This window comes from Poecile atricapillus, chromosome Z, assembly GCF_030490865.1.
Source record: "Poecile atricapillus isolate bPoeAtr1 chromosome Z, bPoeAtr1.hap1, whole genome shotgun sequence".
Lineage (NCBI taxonomy): Eukaryota > Metazoa > Chordata > Aves > Passeriformes > Paridae > Poecile > Poecile atricapillus.
In genome coordinates this window covers 71,816,035-71,827,193 of record NC_081289.1, presented here as the reverse complement: position 1 = coordinate 71,827,193, position 11,159 = coordinate 71,816,035, and the positions used below count along the sequence as shown (strand labels likewise).

At 43.5% G+C, this 11,159-nt stretch overlaps 1 long non-coding RNA gene across 1 annotated transcript; it reads right to left on the bottom strand.

Moving 5' to 3' along the window:
* Positions 1–4,250: 4,250 nt before the first annotated feature.
* On the bottom strand, positions 4,251–5,246 carry LOC131592762 (uncharacterized). Its single transcript, XR_009280702.1, has 3 exons — positions 5,221–5,246; positions 4,753–4,870; positions 4,251–4,383 (listed from the first exon to the last, which is right to left on the bottom strand). It is a non-coding gene; the product is annotated as an uncharacterized LOC131592762 (long non-coding RNA).
* Positions 5,247–11,159: the final 5,913 nt, after the last annotated feature.

Genomic DNA, 11,159 nt, shown 5'->3' with positions numbered 1-11,159 from the left:
ACTCCACACATACACACAGGCACACAGCTGCTTCCCCGGCCCAAGCCTGTGGTACTCACACAGTCCGTTTTCCCACGCAGTTCTTCTGCACAAGACATTTTACAGGCACCTTCATCTCTGGCTGGCACTCCTACAGGAGCTCTTCTGAGCCCTTGCTACAGCTAGCTTCTTTTGCTTATGCTTGATCCTAATTGTAACTCCTATTTCCAAGGGAGCACGAACTAACCTTGGGACCACCTGAAATGATTGGTAAGGAGCTCCTTCCCATGGTTAGATGCTCTTCCCTTGGACTTGAGTTCCCAGGTTTTGGCACCAAAGTGTTATAAATAAAATTAGAATTTTGACAACTAGGTTTCTTGGGTTAATGGCAGTTTAAGTAAAAATGAATATGATTCAGTCAATTGAATAGTAATTTGGTATAAAAGAATAGAGTTCAGGAAAATAATACAATTTAGTAAAAACATGACAATTGATAGATAGAATTTGCCAGGAATTCAGTACGATTACAGCATGAGCAAAACCAACCGGGGTATGGGGAGGGCTTGTTACCCCACCTCACGTCCAAAACCGACCAGGGTGCGGAGGCTTCCCACCCTGCCTCACGTACAAAACAAAGCACTTCAAGCTAACCTTATATGCTGTATGCTTAGACATATTCATGAATATTTCCCATAAGTTTCCTCTCAGTTCCAATTTTTCTGACTTTACCTCACTATTCTTCACGGCACACACTTCACTTGTTGTTAGGGGGTCTTCAGCCTCCCTTTGGTGGTCTTTTGGCGAAGGCTTCTCCTCTTCCTCGTTGTCCTTTGGATAACCTTACAGGTTTGCGCCTGCATACTAAGTGTTGTGTTACGTGAGTCTACTCATTAGTCTGATATTTACTGATTTTTAGGCCCAATGCCTAAAGTGGTTCTAATTTGGTCCCTCTCAAGGTCATTTTCGTCTTGGGGCATCACCCAAACTACATCCTGTACCTCAGTTTTACCATGTCCCATCTGTAAAGAGGTGCATCTCTCTTGGAACACTGATTCTTTTGATTGCTTCAAATAATCACTTTAATAACAGTTACCATTCAGTTAGCATGAATCAATTCCATTTATTATAAGGATGTTCTAGTTTAGGGTGAATCTGGGAGAAAAACTCCAAATGGGGGTTCCCCAGGGAAAAACAGAATTCAAATGACCCCTCCCCGCAACTGGTCTGGGAAAAAAAAAGAAATTTCCTTGGAGAGAAGTGGAAAAAGCTGTTTATTTAACAGAAAATTGAATAATAATAAACAATAAAACCTCTCACCGTTCAATGGGATGGCAAATCTAGGAAGAAAAGTCCTTTTTATGTGGTGTAGCTCAGCTCGCTCAGGTTCTTATCAGAGCCTCCGGCGCCAGCAAATGCCGAGGCCCAGGCCCCGGTGGGCCACAGGCGTGAGCTCCTGGGATTTGTCTGGGTGTTTTTCAGTCCAGAGCAGGTTTGCACAGATCCAGGAAAACAGTTTAAAAAAGGTCCAGGGAACTCCTCTGCCTCAGCTGGCTAAAACTATCTAAAAGCCAAAGAGAAGCTCTGTCCCGCTGTCTGTCCGTGCTGCAGACACCACAATCCAGCAGCAGGATGTGGGGGAGTGATATTTTCTTTCAACACAAACTGTGTGCTTCTTCTTCCCCCTCTTCACCCTCAGAGCCAGTCTTAAAGGTGCAGAACTTAATATAGAACATAAACCAGGCGATTGAGGATACCTGTATCATAAAGTCACCCCAGGACAAAGAAGAAAATAGGAGTTCAGAAAAGAAAAGATATTTTTCTTCATGTTTCATGGCCCTTATTTCCCACATGTCCGTCTTTGTGCTGCTCCATCCAGAAAAGGCCTCTTTTTGAGGACCTCCTTTGTCATCTGGGTGAGGCACGAGAAACACACGAATACTGGCCTTGTGCCCTAATAGAGAGAAGGAGGCAGGTGGTTGAAAAGTGGATGGTACATTGGACAATGTTTAGTCACCCCTGTAGTAGAGTTACGGTTACATTGACTTTTCCACAGTACTCCGTGGCTAAGAATGAGGAGCTGCCCTTGGCTGTGTTTGAAGGATACTGACACTTCAAAAGAAACGTGCTTCTCTTGTGTGTGGCAGCATGAGCCTTCCCCAGTTTTCTACAGTACTGGTAGAATTTAATGACACAAGCACCTCAAGGTAAATGATGGATATTGCATTTCAGTGTTTGGGCCAAAAATTGGTTTAAAAATTAGCAACAGAAAAGGTTGTAATTTTTAGGAAAGAAAAATTCAAACTGTGGTATATGGTTTTCAATCAAGATTTTTTTTTTCCTAAAAATTACTTCTTTCCCATTTAAAACTAATTTGTAAAAAACGTGTGTCAATGTACAGGTCTGATCACTTTAGGCCCCATATCTTTCCTTTTTCCTATAAGGCAGTGTAACTTTTGAATCACAATAATTTTTACCACTTTGAAAATGCAACTTTAGTGTTTTTCCTACTAGTGGATACTTACCTGTTCCATGTTAAAGAACAGACAATTCGGGAAGTGAAATATGCTTTACGTAAATGTATCTTTTTTCACTGCTCTTCTGGTATTACATGCAGCAGGGGCAACATTAAAGCAGTCTATACTGACTTATTTTTGAGGAGCTATTAGAAATTATTAATATTTTCAGTATATCTGCAATAAATTAGTGTGTGTTTCTGCTGCAACTCTCCTGTGCGCTCTAGTGCCAGCAAGATCTCCTTGCAGTGTAGGAAGACACAATTTTTGCTGATATGCACCCAGCTATGTGACTGTCCTGGGGGTTAGGTGTCTGGTTAGGTGTCCTTCCTTTTGTTCCTTCTCACCTATCGTGTTTTCCCCATTAACTAGCTGTAGGGAAACCTGACTGCTCATATTTACTGGGTGTTGGAGAAGACAAAGAGTTTGGCTGGGCCCAGGGGGGAGGTGGCCCAGGGAAAAAGGGGGGGGCGGGGGCAGGTGGGGGCTGGCTGGTTTCTTCAGCTGCAGAGCAGGACACACTTGAGGGGCTGTTGTTGCTTGGGGAAAGGAATTTGCCATAACCCAGATGGAGATGCTGCTGCTGCTGCTGCTTCTTTTCCTGTGGGCCTCGCAGCCCCTGTCCTGCCGGGACGTGCGGCAGTGCCAGCCACCGCCACGGAGCTGCTGCTACACCTCAGCCACCGGCCCAGCATCTCTGCTCATTCCTGCTCTTGCAGCTGGGTGGGTGTTCCTCAGAGCCCTGCTGGGCTACCGGGATCAACTGCCTGCAGGGGCTTTGTGAAGCAAAGCCTATCTTCTATCCTTTCCCGTCTCAGCTGAGAGGGCTGTCACGAGCTCCCTGGTTCTGTTTGGTTGGTAACTCTGTAGTTCGAGTTGTTTGTTTGCCTTGTTGTACATACCAGTCAAAAGCTGTTCTTCCTATCGCCAGATCTTTACCTGAGAGCCCCTTCATTTCAAAATTCAGAATTATAATAATTTGGAGGGAGGGGGGTCTACATTTTTCATTCCGGGGGAGGCTCCTGCCCTCCCTCACAGACACCCATCTTACAATTACAAATGGCTACACCTGCGCTAACAATACATTACACCATGGAAATCTCATTTAAGGGTCAAAAAAGGCATTTATTAGATTATTAGAACAATGCTATGTAAAAATATACAAATATTGTTATGTAAGAATATACAAATATACAAGTACCAACTTAAATTATGTTAAGAAAAGATAATTTATTTCCAGCCTCTACAACAACTCACTATATATAAAAATCAATTAGATGTTTAACCATTTATTACATATTACTAAAAACAGACGGCCCACATAGAAATACAAAAATATACTTTCCCTCTCTAAATAACAGTATACAAATAGTGGTCATCACAGCTATCAGAATTATACAACTCTACTATCCCATATCATGTCAATCCATATCCTATATCAACATACAGATAAAAATATAAAAATACACCTATCTACCTATGCAAATACCAATATACCTATTTAAAGAGCAAAATAACTATAATTGTATCAATCAAAATATACACAACTGTATCTCCTAGGTATAAGGAGATAGAATTTAACACAACTGTAACAACATATATGTATACTTATATACACGTACAAAATTACAAACATGTATGTGTATATATCCATACATAGGTACAAAGAATACATCCATAAATAGAAAAACATATATATAGAAATATTTCTATACAAATAGGAATATACATATATACATATATAAATAGCCACATAATTATCCCTCTTTATGCATGAGTCCGTTCTTCTTTAAACAGAGGGAACTCAGCTCCCCCATCTTCAAAGCCTCTCCCTCAGTCTCTTCCAACCGTGCAGAGCAGCTCTCCTGGACAAGGACAGCAGATGGGACATCTGGGAGGCAAAGGGAACACCGAGTCATTATTGGGACCTTTCCCTTGGCAGCACCTGCCCTTCCAGCAGGGAAGGGAAAACCTCAGAGCCTCCCCACGAGGGCTGAAAGAACAAGCAGGCCGAGCGGGCCAGTGTGTGGCTAGCCCAGGCGCGGCGGGACTGTCCCGCAGCCCCCGGCAGCCCGGCACAGCTCCCGGGCCCTGCCGGCACAGCTGCCTTGCCCAAGGACAGCCCCTGTGCCGGCCGGGGCAGCAGCGCTGAGCAGCCCCAGCATGGGCAGAGGCTGCTCCTGCCCAGCCGGGCAGCGCCCACGGCTAAAGCCCACGCCACCCTCAGCACCGCGCGGCCTCACCGGCCCTGTGGCCTCACCCAGGCTCTCGGGGTGGCAGCAGCAGCAGCTCCCTGTTCGCTGCTCTTGCTCGTGGCCTTCAGCTTCTCCCTGCTGGCTCCTGGCAGTGTCTGGCTGGCCTCAAGGTCTTCAGGGCAGCTGTGGCAAAAGTGGAGGCTTTGGAATTGGTTCCAAGGCCTGGCAGAGCTGCAGTCCCTGACCCCTCTGTGCTCCCTGCTGGCCCCTCCATCCCCTCAGCCCTGCCGTCCTCTCGGCAAAACCCCAGCCCCCCCTTCAGTTTCTTCAGCCCCTCGCAGTCCTCTCACCCCTCTCAGTCCCTTCTGACCCGTTCTGTCCCCTCAGAGCCGGCACCCCCCTCTGCCTGTGCCACCTCCCTGTCACCTCAGTGCCACCATCGCACTCTGCTCCCCCACAGTCCTCAGTGCCCCCAGCAGCTCAAGGTCACCGTCCCTTCAGCGTCACCGCCTCCTCGGCCCCCTCAGTCTCACCGTCCTTCAGCAGCTCCTCAGGGGACAATGCCTGGGGCCACCGGCAGCTCCCACCGCTCCAGGGACAGCTGGCGCTGGAACTGCTGCTCCACCGGGCCCGGCCCTAGCTCGGACCCAGCACAGGACGAGGGGACAGAGGGGGCGCAGGGGGAAAAACAAGAGGTGAAAAAGGCAGCCGAGGGGGGAAAGAGGTTAAAATGCAGCCTAAGGCTACACAAACATAAACCTATCCCTCTGAACATCTATATTTCTCTTCAAATATACCTATATGCATTTATAAATAGAACAGTCTATATATGTATATATGTATATTAATTTTACTCTCGACATGTATAAATTTCAATCAGAAAATCTATAAATGCAATTCCATATAAAAAATATATCACATCTTTAACTATCTATATCAACACTTAACTATACAGATCTCTAAACAGAGAGCTTCTATAGAATCTATATTATATATAAATATATAAAATAATTCAATCTATAGAAACAGACCATTAGAATCTATAAACGTAACTATAAGCATTACTAAGTAGAACTACAGAACTACAGAAAGCTATACATGTAAAACAGAGGGATTGTGCCTGACGCTGCCCACCACGGCCCGTCACCCCTGGGCTAGCTCTGCTCACTGGCTGCTGGCAACGCCAGGAGTGGGGAACGATCTGGGAGCAGCTTTCCCCAGACCGAACCTTCAGAGCTTCTCTGCCACTCGAGGCTCTGCGGATATTAGCGTCGTGGGCTTCAGTGAGGAGATGGAGGAGACCCAGAGTCCAAACAGCTTTCTAGGAACAGGATTTATTGAGGGAAAAGGAGCGGTGACAGGACGAGGGCTGGAAAGGCACATAGGGACCCAAGGACTCTGAGCACTGAGCACGTCTGTGCTCTGAAATTTAAAGAGGGGAGGGTACAAATCGAGGACCAATGAAAACTTAACAAAGGAGGAGTCGAAGGAGGGGTTTACAATACATGGAGCCAATGGGAGGAATACATGGGAGGGATGGCAGCTAAAACACCAATGGGGCCTCGAGTAAGGGATGAATGGCAAGGAACATGCTGGAACAGAGGGTTGGGTTTACATTGACCGACAGGGACTAGGGGCAGGCTAAAGGTGATAGACAAGGAAGGTTCAGGAAAAAGGGGAGGGGTTTACAAAACTGACAAGTGGGTAAAACCATTACAAAACCATAGGGGGATAACAGGAACAAACCATTAAATTTAACAATAAAATAAACTAAACAGACTGCAACATCTCCCCCTTTCTTTTTTAGAAGGAGAAGGTTGCATCGGCAGGAGGTGCAGAGGGTTCAGTGAACCAGTCTTGGGGCACGGGAGAAGGAGGAGGTGAGGAGGAGGGAGGAAAAGGTGCGCTGACGTTTACTTGAGGGGAGGGGGATACAAGGTGCATAACTGATTGAATTAAACATCTTTTTAAAACTGCAAACGCTACTAAAATGATGAAAATGACAAAAACAATCCATAAAACAGTCTTTAAAATGGATGAGAGCCATCCAGACAGTCCCCAGCCAGCAAAGATGTTGGTGGCCCAGTCTTTGTTCTCTTGTTTTATCTGGTGGACCATGCTTTTCATTTGGTCGATGGTCTGGCGTATGTTGGGGCTCTTAGATGTTAGATTGAGGCAGCAGAGCCCCTCGAACTCCCTGCACTCATGATTGTGCAGGAGCAACAGGAAATCTATGGCCGCCCGATTTTGTAGGGTGGCCTGCCTGGTTATTTCCTCGTCTTCGAGGAGGTCGCTTAGCGCGGTTGACGTTAAGTTGGCCTGTTTTACTACCCAGCACTCAAATTGGCCTAATTCACCAAGGGCTTGAGCAGCTGTTGCTATATTTTATATATTAGTAAAGGCCTGTATGCACAAACCAGCCTTTGAACTAAGTCGTGATATTAAGGGCTAAAGTCCTTGAAACCTTCATGCAGAAGAGAGAGTAAAGCAAAACAATATCCCTGTGTGTAAGAGAAAAAATGTAAACTGTGTGTGTTAGCCAATAGTAGCTTGTTCTGCCTGCAGACCCTGTAGAACCCTATAAAAGTGTGCTAAAGATAGAAATAAACTGGCATTCACAATTACTTCTGTGAAGACTGGTGAAGCGCTGGCGGTCTCTCAATATTTGGCGCTCTGAACGGGACACCCTGCAGGCAGGGGGACTTCAGTGGATCCACACACGGTGGGACGGAGCCTTGGACCGAGGTTGGTGGAGCGGATCTGAGTGCAGATAGATGCTGCCTTGGATTGGTACCAGATAGGCGGCTTGCGAAACAACGGGGGTGAGTCGCTGGGGGAGTCCGAAGGCAGGGGCGGGGTAGAAGGCTCGCAACCTTCCCCCCTGCCGCCGAGCCGCTAGCATGGAATTTGGGGCGGCAGATAAACTGCTTCTCTGCATCCTCGTTAAACGAGGCGGAGAAGCCAGGGAAAAGGACCTTGATATGCTCATTATATGGGCTAATTGTCATGAGCATTTGCAGTGCTCACTGCTTCTTGCGGTGCAAGAACGGACTGATATCTCGGCTCTGATATGGGAAACGGCAATTACGGAAAAGAGCAAGGACACTGTGGTTCTTGGTCAAACTTGGCAGATTGTAATTAATACCTTAAAAAACAGAAAAGTGAGATATGCTGAAGCTGTGAGCCCAGTAATTCTACCTGCGTCACAGCGGCAGATGCCTTTGCCTCCCACTGCTGGGGAAGCACTCCTATCATGCTGCCCTTGGAGAGAGGGAGGGAGAGTTAGGGAGAAAAAAATAATGAGAAAAAAAAGTTCCACAGGGAACGCTGAAACAACGAACAGAATCTGTTCAGTTATGGCAGGATGTGATACATCCAGAACTATTTGCTTCATTTTTGGAGTCACTTTTAGCACTACAACCTTATTTAAGTTCCATCTTTACCACCCTGGAAGAAAAGAAGCCAGATTTAGACTGGTTTCCACCCGAACCAGGAAGATATGAGGGAGCAAGGTGGGCGCAGAGAACAAAGGCACCCTGGGGGTAGAAGCAGCGCAAGAAAAGTTCCAAGGCCACTCTGAACAATTACAGAAACAACTGAGCAGAAACAGGTAGCTCAGACAGCTTCAAAGAGAGACAAACTAGTCAAAAAATCTCAAACTATATGGTATCTAGTCCAAAATTCATCCTTGTAATTAGACGCCGATAAACCGCAATGATCGCCGTTGTTAGCACCTGGCCGTGAGAGACTTTTCGTGTAAAATCGCCTGCTTTTGCAAATTCGTGCCCTTTTTTCCTCTATCGGCAAACGACAAGAGAGATTGAGAGGAAAAAACTGCATTTGTTAAAGTTAACTTTGTGAACTTTGTGAGGTTTTTTTTTCTTTCTCTCCGTTTTTTCCTCACTGCGAGAGTATGTGGAGAATGTGAAGAAAGATAAGAGCAGAGCTGCAGCAGCGGCGGGGCGGGCGGTCGACCCCCCCGCTCCCTTTCTCGGGGGGGGGCACTGGAATGGTGCCTGGTTTGTTGCAGGGTCGTGATTTATTGGGTTTTCAGAGTGTTTTTGTATACCCTTTTGGAGTTAATTTTGTGGTTTAAGTAATTATGAGTTTATGCAATTGCAGTTTTTAGAGTTTTACTAGAGAAATTATTGTTGTTCTTTGAAGGTTTAAAAAAGAAAAAAAAGAAAAAAAAAAAAGGGAAAAAAGTGCTTAACAGAAGTTGCCTTGCAATAATTGGTTTTAGAACCCAAGGTTAAAATATGGTGTGATTTACAACTTCTAGGAAAACCTTCTTCCAATTAATGTTATCTATAGAAGAGATTTGTGGTTTAAAAAATAATTAGTTAAGAGAACTTTACTGTACAAGACAAAGTTAAGTTAAAGTATATATTATCTATTTGCTTGGTTTTTCCACAATTTTAATAAGGGAATTTTAATGTGAGTCTTTTGTTATATAAACACATATAACTGCATATATACTAATTTGGATTTTGGGTTTTAGTTTAAAAATTGGACTTAATGTTTTTGAAAAGTGCTACAAAAGCTGGATGGCAACTTGCCAAATCCCATGTTGTTGTGGTGGTTTTTCTTCAGAAAAACTGCACTTTAACATCCTAACCAATTTAAGCATATACTAGGCAAATTTCTATTATGAATAAGTATTTTTAGTAACATTTGCAGTTATTGTGAGTTATTTTCAAAGCTAGATGACATAGAATTGTGATGTGTTTGCTACATTTTTATAATCTTTATAGTGAATCCATGTTATTGTTATATTGTGTTTAAAAGGTATATATCAAACTTTTAGCTGCTTTTTTGTAGTAACAGAATAAGATTAAGTTATGTTTTCATTTAATATAGATTAAGTGCTAATAGAATTAAGGATAGTCAAGTTTTATAATGTTTAGGCTTGAATGTTTTTAAGTTAAGTTTTCTAACTTAGATATTCTTTTAAGGTTAAGTTTGTTATTTCCTTTTGTCATATATAATTATTGTTGAGTTTAGATATTGTTTGATTGAAATTGTTTTATGTTTTCTTGGAGACACTTGTTTAAACTGCAAAGTACAGTTGTTTTCCTAGAGAGAGGAGGACGGCCACAGCTGAGACAGCTGTGATGGAGCACTGGTGAACACCTGCTTGTGGATAGAAGTGAATGCAATCTGTGACACCCTTGACTCCATTAGGAGTTCTATTGGTTGTTGCAATCTCTGCAGTTTTGTTTGTCATAGCTTTCTTATTTTCAGTGTTTCCAGAATTTTAAGAAGATGTACCATTGCTGAAGGTCAGCTGCCATGGGAGAGGCTTCAGATTAAACCAACTGCTGCATGGTTTAATTGGTCTGGTACCTAAGGCTCCTGATCATTTGCTTTGTACAAATGCATTTTAACAGTTTGCTGTACTGTAAGCATCTCATAGCTGCTACTATTGAGAACCTTGTTTTAGAAATGAGTTAAGAGGCATCTTTCCAGTTTAAAGCCTAAGGCCCTGGCCAAGCCTTGACTTTACCTGGATAGAATGTTTGCCAACAGATCCAGATATTTTCTGTCCCAAATCAGTATTTGAGTCACTTTTTGACTCAGCAATTTGACCCTATTAATATGACAGCTGGATCAATTTTGAAGTAGGCTTGGAGAATCATTTTCCGGAGGTGATGATCCAATCCTTCACTGATTTTTTTTGTTTCTGTTTGTTTGCTAACTATGGGATGCTGGTGCAGTGTTTTAGTAATTAATAGCAGTTTTATATTATATACCTTATTAATAATGTTTAAGATTTAATTGATTTTTAACTAGCATAAGTTCTTATTAATTGTGTATATGGTTTTGTGTCGATGTTGTTGCTTATAACAGAAGTACATCTCATTTTTATTTTTTTTAAGAAAACGGGGGAGATTGATGCCCCACAAGCATTTAATTAGTGTAATTTATTAACTTCAAGGAGAGAAGTGTCTGTGTTTTGTTGGCAGGTTCAAAAAGGTCACCTGTTCATCTGACCAGACTGTGTGCCTCTGAACACACGAGATCCAGTGAACAGAGATGTCATCACACAGCCTTGGTACTCCAGACATGGATCAGAAGTGGACCTGTCAGGACACAGTTGTGTCTGAACACTATACAGACAATTGCCAACAGAACTTTTATGTTGTTATTATGATGTTGTGTCTCTACCAATTTTCAGGTATCCTTTGTTTTAAGATTTTGAAGGATCTGAAGAACACTTGAACATCAAAGCCCTCAGTCACCGATCAACTGCCAGCTGACATCACGAGAGCAGTGAATGTTCCAGGACTGAATCGTGCTGGAGAAATTCTGTAGAAGATCTAAGAAGAGACTCCATTTAACTGTATATAAAGCAAACCGTAGTTGTGTGTTTACCCTTTTAGCAAATTGCTTTCACGCTTAGACTACACATATACCAGAGCACCTGTGTTAAAAGTAGTTAGATAATAGTTTAAGTGTTTAGCTTGTATAG